Here is a 14,480-nt window from a genome sequence, read left to right as displayed (position 1 = left end):
GGCTTCAGTATACTGCAGGTCTTCGTTGGCGGCGGAACCTTGTGGGCCCCAGCTCTGCTCTGGATAGGCGTCTCCTACCCTCGGACCTGCCCACACATCACCTGTTGTATTTTGTAATTGACTGTCTAAAAGCAGTATTCGACCTGTTGTGCACATTTGCCACAATAAATTGTATTTATTGGACTATCTATTGACCGTTCATTTGCGCCCCCTGTTGTGGGTCCGTGCATTACACTTTCCCCAACAAATACATCTTGTTGTGTGGTGAAATGTCAGCTCATCTAAGACATCTCTATTGCTGAGTGAAATTCTTGTTAGATTTAATGTTGTGTGCTAATGGAATTAGCACTTTTAGCAGCTGTCTGTAGCTTCACCTGTTAGGTCCACTAAATACACAATTAATGAGAAAATATGCAACTGATAAGCTTTAATATCCACACCAAAGTAAACCATTAGGAGAACCACAAGTGTTATGTGTCGACGCGGATTGAGGAGCGAACCTGCGTCAGACAGGACCCAGCGCTAAGAATAACCAGAAAGCGGTTCCAAACAAAAACTATTTATTATACACCTGTGTTTAAAAGTGTAAAAACATAAAAAACAACGTCCCTCTGGTGGAGTGATCCGCGGCTCGCTCTCCAGCGCCCGCAAGGATTAAAGCCGGCGCTCCTGGACTTCCTACCACCGCCAAACACCCCCCCAGGTGGACACGACAAACTGATTCTCTGTGAAGCAAAGAGACGGTGAGGTAAGTCAACAGATACAACTATATCTTCCAATAAACACACGCTGCCAGCAACACACTCAGGTCAGTGTCCTTTTTTTTTACTTTATGCAAATGAGCAGCTTCTCACAACAAGTGGAGGATCACTTATCCTTCACGCCACAGCAGTGAGAAGCAAACTGCGCAATTCTCTTTACAATTCCAGTATACTGTGTAACAAAACACCAAGTTACTATCAACAAGTACCTAAACACTTAATTACCTTTCGTGTGTGCTGACAGCATGTGTCCTCACCCCTCCCTGCTTCACGGGCTCGATGTGTCAAACCCAGGCGCGGTCCTCAGCGTCTCACAAACGAACGTCACAAGGTCGATTTCCCGGCAGTTCTGCTTGAATCACACATGACTTAAATGCAGAACGCCATCCAATTATCTGCTTCAGCTGCAAGTCGTCCAGGTTGCACGTGAGCACCGATCACAGGTGCTTTCCATGATGTTGATGAGGGTGAAGACTCTTCAGCCAGCACCTTCTTCACAGACAAATCAGCCCTCATGCCACCTGGAGAGCAAAGAAAAGAAAAGAACACCAAAACATCCAGCCACGCCCCCCCCCAACACACAACAGTACCCCCCCATCAACGGGAAGCCTCCCGGCGACCGAACAGACCAGGCCCGAGAACAGCCCCTCCCTCCGGGGTCCACGTCAGGAAGCAGACGGCAAGACAGGCACCGCAGCTGGAAGGCTGGCTGGAATCAACAAAAGCCCCAAAACATTCCCCAGAACAAGTCCACTCACACAAAAAAAAAACATAAAACCCACCCAAAACCTCCCCAGGGGACCGTCCCATCAAACCCCGGGAGGAAAAGAAAAACTCCCAAACACAAAAACCCAACACAGTCCCACAACACAGTACAAACGCAGATGCATAAAAGAAAAATAACAAACAACCCCCCCAGAATGACCTGCAGAGCCCAACCCCCCCCTCAGAAGGCCTTCATTGCCAGTTCCAGGAGGAACAGCCAAAACCGTGATCCCACAAAGGTCCCCAGGTATACATGGAGTGAAACGGTGCCCCCCAGGGGACCGTATCATCAACCCCAGGAGGCACCCTCCCCACAACCCCGGAACCCCAGATCCGGTCACACTTGGCCGGTCGGTCCCAAGCCAATTCCCCCCCCAGAGGACCGTCCCATCAACCCTGGAGGCGGAACCCGGAAGGAAACAAAATAAAACCAAAAACCAACCCCCGGAGGACAACCAAAACAACCCCGGGGGGATATAAAATGACCATAAACCCTGTTGCCCTCCCCGGCACCCCGAAAGACTCCAGGTCCCCCCCAGAGCTCTTTGGCGGCTCTATTTTGGCGAACAGCTCAAAATATTAAGCCGGAGAAGGGAACAGGTAAAAACTAACCCAGCTCCAACCCCAAAGCGCAGCGGAGAACCGGAAATACGTCCGGCGCCCCAACTCGACCATACCCCAGCCACTCGGGAGGGGTGGAACCACCGAAATGGCAAACGGCAACAGATCGGCCCACCCCTCCAACTGAGGCATGTCTCCGCTGCACCACACCCCGGCAACACCCATGACAATCGGTCCAACGGCTCACCGAGGCTGGAGTGGAACCGGGCCTTAACCAAACCAAAAAGAACGCCTCTAACACCCCCCCCCCTAGGTGCAGAGGTCTTCTGAGAATGCTCAGCGTGACCAACCTGCACCACCCCACAACCCACAAGACAAGCGGTCTAAGGACAAGTGAGGGTGGGGTTAGGAATGTAGAGAAATAAAAACAACAAAACAAAAACGACCCAACAACCCAAACAGAAAATACCTAAAAACACATACAAAATTGACAGGTAAGTGAGCCCAGGCGGGCTTCCAACCGCCTATCACTCCACCAGATACGCCCCTACCTCCCCAAACAAGTATAACCCCTGATTAAAGAAAACAAAACATTTACGTGTGCTAAATTTTTTTTTTTCTTTTTTTTTTTTTTTATGTGGGTTCTTTTGCCTGTCCAAGAACACTTGGAGTTACGTCACCGTTATTTCTCTTGACGCTTACGTGTCGGGGCAATACAGGAATCTCGACTCGTCCGAGCTGCATGGGCTCGTCAATAGGAGGAGCCGGAGGTCCCGTCGGAGGAGCCTCAGTGGGGCGAAGAAGAGGCGGCCCAGCTTTGTGTCGGGGAAAGCCCCGGGACAAAAAAAAACGCTCTGATGGGCGTCCTCTCTCGCGTCCACGCTCCTTCATCCGATCATCTAGACGAATCACCAATGATATTAGCTCGTCTAAATCGTTTGGCTCATCACGGACCGCCAGCTCGTCTTTTAATGACTCATTTAACCCGTCTACAAACACGCCCCGTAATGCTGCGGCATTCCAACCTGATTGAGCAGAAAAAATCCGGAAATCCACGGAATACTCCGCTGCACTCCGCCTCCCCTGCCTGAGATTCAGCAACCGTTGAGCAACGGTATTCGTTTTCACCGAATGGTCAAAAACCAGTCGGAACTCCCGGGAGAAATCCTTAAAGGAACCTAACAATGGCGAGTTGTTACTCCACAACGCAGTGACCCAAGCTAAGGCGTCACCTCGGAGCAAATTTGTCACATACGAAACACGACTTCCATCAGAAGAGAAGGAAGCCGGTCGCTGAGCAAAAACCAGAGAACATTGCATCAGAAACGAAGCACAAGCTTCGACGTCTCCCGCATAGGGCTCCGGATGACAAATGATCGGTTCAAACACCGAATCTTTGGGTGACGGAGTTATCTGCCTTGGTATCGATGATGCCGCAGCTGGCGCTGCAGGAAGCGGAACGGCTTGAGCTGCAAGCTCCGTAACACGGGCGTCTGTTTGTTTAATTTGATTTGCGAGGTGCTGTAATTGCTCCCATATTTTCTCCAAGTGTTCTTGAATCTTTTCGGCAAAAGGAACCGCCTCTGCCGCTGGGTCCATTATGGAATGGCCGGGAAATTCTGTTATGGGTCGACGCGGATTGAGGAGCGAACCTGCGTCAGACAGGACCCAGCGCTAAAAATAACCAGAAAGCGGTTCCAAACAAAAACTATTTATTATACACCTGTGTTTAAAAGTGTAAAAACATAAAAAACAACATCCCTCTGGTGGAGTGATCCGCGGCTCGCTCTCCAGCGCCCACAAGGATTAAAGCCGGCGCTCCTGGACTTCCTACCACCGCCAAACACCCCCCCAGGTGGACACGACAAACTGATTCTCTGTGAAGCAAAGAGACGGTGAGGTAAGTCAACAGATACAACTATATCTTCCAATAAACACACGCTGCCAGCAACACACTCAGGTCAGTGTCCTTTTTTTTACTTTATGCAAATGAGCAGCTTCTCACAACAAGTGGAGGATCACTTATCCTTCACGCCACAGCAGTGAGAAGCAAACTGCGCAATTCTCTTTACAATTCCAGTATACTGTGTAACAAAACACCAAGTTACTATCAACAAGTACCTAAACACTTAATTACCTTTCGTGTGTGCTGACAGCATGTGTCCTCACCCCTCCCTGCTTCACGGGCTCGATGTGTCAAACCCAGGCGCGGTCCTCAGCGTCTCACAAACGAACGTCACAAGGTCGATTTCCCGGCAGTTCTGCTTGAATCACACATGACTTAAATGCAGAACGCCATCCAATTATCTGCTTCAGCTGCAAGTCGTCCAGGTTGCACGTGAGCACCGATCACAGGTGCTTTTCATGATGTTGATGAGGGTGAAGACTCTTCAGCCAGCACCTTCTTCACAGACAAATCAGCCCTCATGCCACCTGGAGAGCAAAGAAAAGAAAAGAACACCAAAACATCCAGCCACGCCCCCCCCAACACACAACACACAAGTCCCCAAAAATATGATTTAAACAACACCAAAACCCAGGTTAGTTGGCTTGGACTGTTCAGACTTCATCAGATACGGAGCCATCCACACTCCACCCCTTTATGCATTAATAAGTTCATTGTATTGCTGCTGTGAACATGGCATTTGCCACAACATAGCCCAGACACGGGCGTCACATTGGCTGGGCCGGGTCTCCATAGCCAACCAATGAGTGGCATCACACTGAATTTGTCCAGGATATATACAGTCTGTGATCATCAAAAGTGACTAAATTTTCTGTGAGGTGTAAATGTTGGTAATAGTACTGCATTCAGTTTTCTAGCCCAATTAAAAACTCTGATTAGTTTCTTTTTTCCCAATGAGGGATGATTATTTTTTTGCCCAGCACTAACTTCTGTGATATTTCTGATAAATTGCTCCCTGCTGTCTTAAGGTGCATTTACACATAACCAAGACGCATTACGAATGTCATTTTTCTGTCATTCGTGACACATTCCTGACATTCTTAATGTGACTTAATGCATCTGAATAGGTTTCTTAATAGTGCGTGTTGGCGCGTGATATTCTTGATATTCATGGGCATGTTCTTTCCTGTCAAAAAATCTTCCACGAATGTCACACACCACCCTCATTTCGTCTCACGTTGTGGAGGTCGCAACTGAGCGTATAGATCCGTCTTGATGACTCGTGATCCTTAATAGAACGTGACAACGTTCGTAGTGGTTCCTGTGATGGTTCTTGGAGCCCAAACTGACACGCGTTATTACGAAGTGACACGGAAACTGTCAAGTTTTGACACGACTTGTAACGCGGCGTCACATTTCACTGCGCGCCACGACGGATCAGTTTTCTGTCACGTGCGCACAATTAAACTCGGCTCCAAATGTCGTTCCACAGTTCCTGCTGAAGCTCCTCAGGACGCTCCTGCAGGTGTTCCACCTGCTGTTGTAACCGATGAGCGGGAGAACAAGTCTGAGCCAGAGGAACCAGAGGAGCGAGAGGAGAGTCGCCAGACATCTCTGCACCTCCTCCAGTCCGGCGGAGGAAGCGCACAATTAAACCCTGCTGCACCGCATTCAGTTTTGCTGACACCAAGTCGGCTAAAAGTCTAATTTCAGTGCTCTTCAGCGCGCTCCTGCAGGTGTTCCACCTGCTGCATGTGCCTGATGTTTGGGAAAATGCGCGAGACGAGAGTCGCATGAAGCCACACATCTGGCTCTGTCCATCTCCTCCTCTCTGCGCCACTCCATGGCACAGAGCCCAACTATGCATGCAGTCACAAAGTTCTTCTGAAAAACTGGAGCGATCTGAATTCGGTTGGATGAATATGGGTGTGTGTGTGGAGACAATTCACCTCGTTCACAACGTGACAGAACTTAACAGTGCGCTGTTACGCGCAATAGTGCGCAACAATGTGAAACACTATTCTTGACCGTGCGTCATGGTTCCTGATAATTCTCCAGCAACATATACCATTAATTGTAACGTGTGGTAACAGGTTTCAGCAGTTCCTGAGGACACCTGACGCCTCTGCCCCGAATAATCACATTTGTGATCAGTGGCCAAGAATGTATATTTCGTGGCATTCGTGACTTGTCGTCGTTATGTGTAAATGCAGCATTACTGTCTTTCTCTTTGCACTTTCAGCTTAGAAGATGTTTTGTTGATGCATTTAAGTATTGTAAGGGTGAGTTGGGTTCAGGTGGTTTAACCTCGTCTGTTGTGACTATTCATTACTGTTGTCTCACTCCCTTTGGTGGAGGATCCAAACTCGTGGAACCCCCCACAGCCAAGAGCACATGTTTCTGTCTATGGGGGAAGACACATTGTCCTCCCTAACCCCAGTCCAACCCTGCACCTCCTGCCTTTACCTCTGAGTCACCTTTCTTGCTTTACTCCTGCATCACAGGTATCATTACTCATACAGACTACAGGTTTTCCAGGCTCTGTCAACATGTGTTGGGGTGTCATACTTAATGGACTTTGCTGCATTACTCTCCTCCTCTTACCTTGTATGTGGCGACAACATAAACACCAAATGGATCCCTCTGTCTCTTTGCTGTTGTTTTCTTTCCCCAGATTTTTAGGATATATTAGTTGCAGTACAGTCTTCCAGAGTAACAGAGCACTATTGCTGCTCCATATGCATTGTGGCACTTTAACTGTATCAGTAAATAGATCAATCCTTTGACACTAATTATTAACTAATAATGTCTCCATTGTTTAAATATACAGTTTTGAACTTTTTCAGCTTGTTTTTTGAGTTTGGATTTACATATATGTGTTAAACTGCCATGCTTTTAGGGAAATTTAATATGTTCATTAAAAGACATAAAAACTAAATTGGTTGGTAATCTGGTGTAATTGTGTGTGTGTGTGTGTGTGTGTGTGTGTGTGTGTGTGTGTGTGTGTGTGTGTGTGTGTGTGTGTGTGTGTGTGTGTGTGTGTGTGTGTGTGTGTGTGTGTGCCGGTGGGTGGGGGTTCTAAATTTGCAATTTCGAATAATTGCTTTTGTAATTTGATTGTTAGAAAATAACTGACCTTTGAGAAAGATTACTGACAAGCTGAATTAAATGTGTAATTGTGAGTAGATGGATTTTTCAATCACCAACAGTCACTAAACCCTAAAAGTGTCATATTGTGCACTAGCTTGATCATCCAAGGTGCAGTCTACCATACGTTGCACAAATCCATTTGGAGCATTTCAGACACATTTGTACTATTTATCAGGCACACACTCTGAACTCTCAATTCAGTGCTGACTGTAAAAGTGTTGTCTTTATCCCCTTATTATTCATTTGGAATATTTTGGGCATAGCATAAAATAAACTCAGCATTGTTGGTGCACCTCTGGTGATTTCCCTAGGACAGCTCTTGACTGGCCACAATTGGCACTGAGTCCTCCCAAGCAGACACACCACTCCATGAAAGCCACGAAAAGTCTTTTTTCTTCAAGCTCGGCCACAGGCAAATAATTACATTGAAATGGTCACCTACATGGGGCATCAACTTAGAGAGTGTGGCATGAGCACTTGCAAAAAAGAGGCTTTCATTTGTGCAAATCAGTTTTTGATCATTCATTGGCATGTCAAGTCAATCTATATCTCATCACGGTGTTGGATTGGGTGTCATCTATTTCAGGCAGACACCTCTGCTTGCTGCTGAGTGAGGTGTCACACACGGGAGGCAGTCACTGAAGAAGCACCGCAGAAACAGCCCTGTCTCAAAGGAGAGAAAGCCACAATTCACCCCAGCCACCGAGCAGGTGGAGGGATACATGTACAACAATGGATATTGCATACCATGTTTTCTGCAGTTTTAACAGTAAGGAAATCGGTAGTGCATCAAAGTTTTGCAATTATGTCAATGCATTTTCCTTGTTTTTATTATTCTGACACAAGTACAAAGTCCATTAGCGCAGCTTAATCCATGTGCATGTGCCCCTGCATTGAAATGAGGCAGACGTGGGGACTTGAGTTTGAGACTTGGGCTTGAGTCACACATAAAGGTTTTTTAAGAGTTAAGTCATCAAAAAAATTTGATTTGGCACCACTATAATTTTAATCCTTAGCATTTAGATAAGGGATTCATAATATGATATTACCAATATGTTCAAACTTCATGCTCTCTGGAAACAATTTAGAATTTCAATCCTTGAGGGGGTGAAATTCAAGGGATCATATGCTATGAAAAACATTTGGCAGATTTGGATGTGATTTACAAGAAATCTTTTGGATGTTAATGTGAGATGGGTCACAGGTAACCTCAAAACCTTACCCATGCACACATATGTCATGCAGAGTCTACATGACAATGAGGAATGAAAAGACAATATTCACTCTGAAATTTCCCCCCCAGATAAATTTGTCTCTTCATTAAAATGAGCTGTAATTTTGCAACATGTTGCAAAAGTAAACCTACAATATAATACTTTGATTTTGGTAGAAACAAAATTTTCTCAGTTTTGTGAAATTTGAAAGACCCTATAGCTTGCACAAACAGTGACTTCAGACTTGACTAGTGACTTGACCTCAAAGACGTGAAACTTGACCTGGACTTGAGGTTCCAGAGTCATGAACAGCATCAGCGGTCGGCAAATCCATGGGTGGACGGATCCAGCTGATTCAGAAATGGCCACAGAGTTATATTTATGGATGCAAGATCTCTGTTTACAGATTGATTTCCATCAATTTACAATTGCTCTGTGTCACATCATCAGCCGCAAGAGAACCTGATTTTCAGCTAGGTATCTGAAGTGTGCATTAGCAGAGTCCGGCTCTAGTGAAGATCGCTTTGCTTACAACAGAGAGAAAAGTCACAGATCATTGCTTTTAAGTGTCGAAGCTGTAAAGCTGTTAAATGCTTCATTGTTAATCATCTGCTCTGTTTGGTGATGCTGACTCTGAGCGTCATATTCCTGGGCATGTGGAGACAGCTTTAGCGCAGCATATTTATTAAGAGGGTTGTTACATTCCAGGGCTGTCTGGCCCCGTGATACAGATGATATTGAGAGGTGGTGATGATGCTGATTTGATTGATTGGTTGATTTTCATTTATTATTAAAATGAAATTGTATGAAATAAATACCATAAAAGGATAACACAATAAAACAACTAGCACTTATTTCCATTGTGGTCCGATTACGATGATTAAGATTATGATTATAACAGCGGAACAATGGGTAAGTGATTAGCACTGATGCCTCACAGCAAGAAGGTCATGAGCTTACTTCCAGCCCTTTCTGTGTGGAGTTTACATGCTCTCCCTGTGTCTGTGTGGATTTCCTCCCACAATCAAAAACATGGTTACAATGATGATGTGATTACGGTGTTGATAATGGTGGCAGTTCTGTTGGTCAATGTTCAGGTTCAACAAATAAGAGAGTTACCTGAAAAATATTTATATAAAAATTGATCATGCAGTCACCAAAAATGGTCCAAATAACATCTCAGATTGCACCATTTCACTTAAATTTTTGCAGAATTTCATGGAGGTGGGGGGAGGCTGCCCCAGAACCCCTTATTTGGATGTGCAATTGTACAGCTTTGAATTCAGAATTTGTGTAAGACTTAACAATGCAGTGTTATACCCCATCACACTAGAGCATGAATTGCACAAATGCTGTACGAATTGACATTTGAACGACATTCTTGCAATTTGTGCTGCAATCGAACAGCACTCGAATGCCTCGTACAACATTCCTTCAGCAGTTGGCACGTTCACGTGTTGCTCATCCTGGAAAACATCCGAACTGCGGTGGAGTCAGTCGTACTGCCATAGGAATCGGCATTCGAGCATTATTTGTGTAATTCGACCTGCAGTCGAACTCCATTCAACCTACAGTATGAATGGCTACAGTATGCTGCTGTAGTCCAGCTACATTTGAATTCCTTGGACAGCATTCATGTGGCATTTAGGGAAATATGCCAAATTAGCAGGCCGGCACACATGTAGAGAATAGGCACACTACTGTCGTGCTGCATTTGAACTGGGGAATATTCGTACAGTGGTTGTACTGCTGTGTGACTGCGAGCTGGAATGGCATATGAACTGGCATCTGAAATAGCAACCCACCAGCATTTCAAGCAGTCTGATCATGTAGGCAAGTCCTGATTGTGCTCCTGATGAGCCAAACTCCCACCCTCTCCCAAACTGTGCACAGAGGAAGTAATGTGCAAAGTCTGTGGCATGCAATCAACTTGTGCACTAGAGGTGAACATTGAACAATCACACTGAATACACTGTGTGTCATGGCAAGTCAGTGCGTCTCCGTGACACGTTGTCACGTACTGCCGCAGTCTGGATGGGGTCTAATAGCCATGATAACGTGATCATACAGATGAATCCTCTGACACGAGATGAACTGACAATGGATGAGTGATTACATACTCAATCTGGGTGCCCTACCGGGATCACAGGCACTGTGTGTCGACGTGCATCTCCGTGACACATTGACACGCACTGCAGCAGTCTTGACAGCATCTAACAGCCATGATAACATGATAATTCAGATGAATCCTCTGACACATGAGGTGGACTGACAATGGATGTGTGATTACATGCTCATTTGGAACATTACCATGCGATCAAGGTGCAGCGTGTCAGTGTGTCTCAGAGCTGTGCCACACCACACACAGCTTGAATGGGTTGTTACAGCTTATTCCACATTATACAACTGTTACAATATCTGACCCATGTGTAGGATTGACATCATAACTGTATTACAGAGCCATCACAGTATGAATATGATAAATAATCTCCTTTGCAACAACACTGGATGGTACTGCTCACCACACACCAGCCAGCCTGCAGCCGGGCTGCACCTAAAGGTGCTTGCGCTGCGGGTGGATTTCACAAGACCTCGACATGGTGGCGACACACAACTTCTCTTGTCCACAATGTTGCAGGCCAAATACGCTGACCAGCTACGAGACAAAAACTGCAACTATCATCGAAAATAGCTTCCAGTTTCAGAACAAAACTGTAACTGGTCATGACAATGCACAAAGTGCCGGACAAGCATTACTTCCTGAGCTGCACTGAAAACTAGTTAGCAGAGAAGCTAGGTTAGCATTATCTAGGTGGCTAACTAGCATAGATTACTGATCAACTTTGTGCAGTCTGGTTCGATGTATGCAGTCATTGTATGGCAAATAAAAAATAAACCACAGAACTCTGGAAGTGATAAATTAGCATCCAAAAGTATTCTGAGGGATGAAACAAAGCTAAAAGATGAGACACAGTGATAGGGTTTTAGAAAGCATAATGCAACAGATAAAATAAATAAATAAATGAATGAAATGAGTTTTTGAAAAACGCTCTGTAAATACTGGCCATGGGTGCTGTCATTTTTGTCATTTCAGCACATGGGGTGTGCAGCCAGTACATTCTAAGTGCCGGTCCCAAGCCCGGATAAATGAGTGTTGCGTCAGGAAGGGCATCCGGCGTAAAACAAGCCAACCCAACTATGCAGACTAAGAATCGAATTTCCATACCGGATCAGTTGCGGCCCGGGTTAACGTCCGCCACCGATGCTGTTGCCCAACAGGGTGCCGGTGGAAATTGGGCTACTGCTGGGCGAAGATGACGAAGAAGTGGAGGAGAACGTTTCCACAAACAGCGGGAGAAGAAGAAAACTAGAAGGGTGGAAATGAGAGTGGGGACTTTGAATGTTGGTAGTATGACTGGTAAAGGGAGAGAGCTGTTATGATGGAGAGGAGAAAGGTAGACATATTGTGTGTGCAAGAGACCAACTGGAAGGGAAGTCAGAGCAGGAGCATCGGTGGTGGGTACAAGTTATTGTACCATGGTGAGGACAGGAAGAGAAATGGTGTTGGTGTCATTTTAAAGGAAGAGTATGTTAAAAGTGTTTTGGAGGTTAAGCGAGTGTCTGACAGGGTGATGAGTGTGAAGTTGGAAATTGAAGGTGTGATGATGAATATCATCAGTGCATATGCCCCACAAGTAGGTTGTGAGATGAAGGAGAAAGAAGATTTCTGGAGTGTGTTAGATGAGGTGGTGGAGAGTGTGCCCAAGCATGAAAGAGTGGTGATAGGATCAGACTTCAGTGGGCAGGTTGGTGAAGAGAACAGAGGTGATGAGGAAGTAATGGGTAGATATGGTATCAAGGATAGGAATGGGGAAGGACAGATGGTAGTTGATTTTGCAAAAAGGATGGAAATGGCTGTGGTGAATACCAACTTTAATAAAAGGGAGGAGCACAGGGTAACATATAAGAGTGGAGGAAGGTGCACACAGGTGGACTACATTCTTTATAGGAGATGCAAGCTAAAAGAAATCAGAGAATGTCGCTAGACAGCATAGGATGGTTGTCTGTAGGATGACTTTAGAGGTAAAGAAGAAGAAGAGAGTGAGAGCTCAACAAAGGATCAGATGGTGGAAGCTGAAGGAGGAAGACTGTTGTGTGAAATTTAGCAAGCAGGTGAGAGAAGCACTGGTTGGAGGGGAAGCAATTTTGGACAACTGGAAAAGTACTGCAGATGTGGTGAGGGAGACAGCTAGGACAGTACTGGGTATGACATCTGGACAGTGGAAGGAAGACAAGGAGACTTGGTGGTGGAACGAAGAGGTCCAGGAAAGCATAAGGAGAAAGAGGTTGTCGAAAAAGTTTTGGGATAGTCAGAGAGATGAAGACAGTAGACAGGAGTACAAGGAGATGCAGCGTAAGGCGAAAAGAGAAGTGGCAAAAGTGAAGGAAAGGCATATTGCGAGCTGTACAAGAAGTTGAATAGTAAGCACTTGTACTGATTGGCCAGACAAAGGGACAGAGCTGGAAAGGATGTGCAGCAGGTTAGAGTAGTAAAAGATGCACATGGTAATGTGCTGACAAGTGAGGAGTGTGTGCTGAGAAGGTGGAGGGAATATATGAATATATGAAGAGCTGCTGAATGAAGAAAATGAGCGAGAGAAAAGGCTGGATGATGTGGTGAGAGTAAATCAGGAAGTACAAGAGATTAGTAAGGAAGAAGTGAGGGCTGCTATGAAGAGGATGAAGAGTGGAAAGGCAGTTGGTCCAGATGACATTCCAGTGGAGGCATGGAGATATGGCAGTAGAGTTTCTAACCAGATTGTTTAATAAAATCTTGGGAAGTGAGAGGATGCCTGAGGAGTGGAGACGAAGTGTGCTGGTTCCTATTTTCAAGAACAAGGGTGATGTGCAGAGCTGCAGTAACTACAGAGGCATAAAGTTGATCACCCACAGCATGACGTTATTGGAAAGAGTAGTAGAAGCTAGGCTTAGAGAACAGGTGAAGATCTGTGAGCAGCAATATGGTTTCATGCCGAGAAAGAGCACTACAGGTGCAATGTTTGCTCTGAGAATACTGTTGGAGAAGTACAGAGAAGGCCAGAAAGAGTTACATTGTGTGTTTGTGGACTTAGAAAAAGCTTATGATAGGGTGCCAAGAGAAGAGCTGTGGTATTGTATGAGGAAGTCTGGAGTAGCAGAGAAGTATGTTAGGGTAGTGAAGGACATGTATAAGAATAGTGTGATAGCGGTGAGATGCGCAGTCGGAATGACAGACTCATTCAAGGTGGAGGTGGGATTACACCAAGGATCAGCTCTGAGTCCTTTCTTGTTTGCAGTGGTGATGGACATGTTGACAGATGAGATCAGACAGGAGTCCCCATGGACTATGATGTTTGCAGATGACATTGTGATCTGTAGTGAGATTAGAGAGCAAGTTGAGTCTAGTCTGGAGAGGTGGAGATATGCTTTGGAGAGAAGGGGAATGAAAGTCAGTAGAAGCAAGACTGAGTACATGTGTGTGAATGGGAGGGAGCCCAGTGGAATAGTGCAGTTACAAGGAGCAGAAGTGGTGAAAGTAGATGAGTTTAAATATTTGGGGTCAACTGTTCAAAGTAATGGAGAGTGTGGTAGAGAGGTGAAGAAGAGAGTGCAGGCAGGGTGGAGAGGGTGGAGCAGGAGTGATTTGTGACCGAAGAATATCAGCAAGAGTGAAGGGGAAAGTTTACAAAACAGTAGTGAGACCAGCTATGTTGTATGGTTTAGAGACAGTGGCACTAACAAAAAGACAGGAGGCAGAGCTGGAGGTGGCAGAGCTGAAGATGTTGAGATTCTCTTTGGGAGTGACAAGAATGGACAAGATTAGGAATGAACATATCAGAGGGACAGCTCAGGTGGGACGGTTTGGAGACAAAGTCAGAGAGGCGAGATTGAGATGGTTTGGACATGTGCAGAGGAGGGACCCAGGGTATATAGGGAGAAGGATGATGAAGATGGAGCCACCAGGCAGGAGGAGAAGAGGGAGGCCAAAGACGAGGTTTATGGATGTCCTGAGGAAGGGCATGCAGGTGGTTGGTGTGACAGAGGAAGATACAGAGGACAGGGTGAGATAGAAACGATTGATCT

At 45.7% G+C, this 14,480-nt stretch overlaps 1 protein-coding gene across 1 annotated transcript in view; it reads left to right on the top strand.

Moving 5' to 3' along the window:
* The window catches only part of mpp7a (membrane protein, palmitoylated 7a (MAGUK p55 subfamily member 7)), an 866,557-nt gene that overhangs the window by 400,165 nt on the left and 451,912 nt on the right, over positions 1-14,480 (top strand).

The sequence above is a fragment of the Thalassophryne amazonica genome, chromosome 1 (assembly GCF_902500255.1).
Source record: "Thalassophryne amazonica chromosome 1, fThaAma1.1, whole genome shotgun sequence".
Taxonomy (NCBI): domain Eukaryota; kingdom Metazoa; phylum Chordata; class Actinopteri; order Batrachoidiformes; family Batrachoididae; genus Thalassophryne; species Thalassophryne amazonica.
Note: the sequence above shows the minus strand (reverse complement) of the source record. Positions and strands in the feature narration are given on the sequence as shown.